We start from the raw sequence: 1,973 nt of genomic DNA, 5'->3' as shown, positions 1-1,973 counted from the left end.
AAAAATATTACAAAATCTTACTGACCCCAAACTTTTGTGTACATGTAATATTTATTTTAAATTGGCTAGTTTGTGCAAGTAAATTTATTTAAACTGATTGTCATAAGTTCAAATGGATTGTGTTATGATCTGTAATTGCTGTTAATAAATCTGTCAAAAAAAAAAAGCTAAAGTTTCACCTTTAGGGGTACAACAGCCTGGCAGCCTTTTACAAAAATTAAATTTAAATTAAATTTATGCATTTAGCAGACGCTTAAGCGACTTACAGTGCATTCAGGCTATACATTTTTTTATCAGTACGTGTGTTCCCTGGGAATTGAACCCACAACCTTTGTGTTGCTAACGTAATGCTCTACCACTGAGCCGCAGGAACTGTTAATTTGACAAATTAACCATGGTTTTATTACAGTAACCACAGTTTACCACAGTATTTGTAGTAAAACTGCAGTAACCACAAATTTACCATGGTAATAATAATAATAATAATAATAATACATTTTAGTACTTGTGTAACACCATGTTTATTTTTCTTGAGGTACCCTCAAAGGTGCACCTTTGTAACTTATCTACCCTTAAAGCATGCATACTTGTATGGTACTAATATACTCCCTTTTAGGGGTATAGTAGCACCTTTGAGGTTACTGCCCAAGTGAAGGGCTAAATACAATTATAGTATATTTTATTTCTGACAGTGTAAACAAAAAAGGCCTATGAAATGTTAAAAAACATGGCTTTAAAATCTAATATTAAGTGAGTATAATTACTGATTATATTATTTTAATAATTAAAAATTCACTTCCTGTTTGTTGCTGCCGTGTGTTTTGAGTTTGAGCTTTGAAAATCATATTTCCCATGTTACAAAAACAGCATTCTTCCATCTTAGAAACATTGCCAAGTTACGAAATATGTTACCTGTTTCTGATGCAGAAAAGCTAGTTCATGCATTCATGACCTCTAGACTGGAGTATTGTAATGCACTGCTAGGTGGTTGTCCTGCATCTTCAATAAACAAGCTACAGGTAGTCCAAAATGCAGCGGCTAGAGTCCTTACCAGGTCAAGAAAATATGATCATATTACCCCAATTTTACAGTCTCTGCACTGGCTACCTATTAAGTTCCGTATCAGTTACAAAATATTATTACTTACCTACAAGGCCCTTAAGCCTTTTTTTAGCTCCTGCATACCTAACTAGTCTTCTACCGCTACAACCCATCATGCTCCCTAAGGTCGCAAAACTCTGGACTTTTGGTAGTACCTAGGATAGCAAAGTCCACTAAAGGAGGTAGAGCTTTTTCGCATTTGGCTCCCAAACTCTGGAATAGCCTTCCTGATAACGTTAGGGGTTCAGACGAGATCTCTCTGTTTAAATCTAGATTAAAGACACATCTCTTTGGCCAAGCATTCAAATAATGCATATCATAATCTTGTACTGCAGTTATATCTGATCAAATGCACATTATTATTCCTTAGCTTGGGTTAAACAAATTAATTTTACTTGGTTGGAACACCAGCTACGCTAATTATGTCTCTATTTGTTTCTCTGTTTCTGCCACGGGATGTAACTAGGATTTACACAAGCTTCAGTCTGGATCCAGAACACCTGAGAAGAGATGATGCCAACCCCTCAGAGGACCTCAGATGATGCCAACCCTGAAACAACATACAGAACTACCACATTTTGCTATAAGTTTGATTGCATCATATAATAATTGCTGTTAATAGTGTTCATCGTCTGTTTGATTACGTCTTTAATTGATTTTTCCGTACATTTCTGCCATATGTACATTAACTGACAGTCACCACTGATAAGCTACCACTAAATATTGTAGAAACTTAATTTGCTGTAAAGTTGCTTTGCAACGATTTGTATCGTGAAAAGCGCTATACAAATAAACATGAATTTAATTGTGTGTGTGTGTCTTTCTGTCTGTGTGTGTGTGTGTGTGAGAGTGAGTGTGTGTGAGAGTGAGTG

The sequence above is a fragment of the Sinocyclocheilus rhinocerous genome, unplaced genomic scaffold (genome assembly GCF_001515625.1).
Source record: "Sinocyclocheilus rhinocerous isolate Xijiao unplaced genomic scaffold, SAMN03320098_v1.1 scaffold755, whole genome shotgun sequence".
In the NCBI taxonomy this organism is placed as follows: domain Eukaryota; kingdom Metazoa; phylum Chordata; class Actinopteri; order Cypriniformes; family Cyprinidae; genus Sinocyclocheilus; species Sinocyclocheilus rhinocerous.
This window is presented reverse-complemented; position numbering follows the sequence as displayed.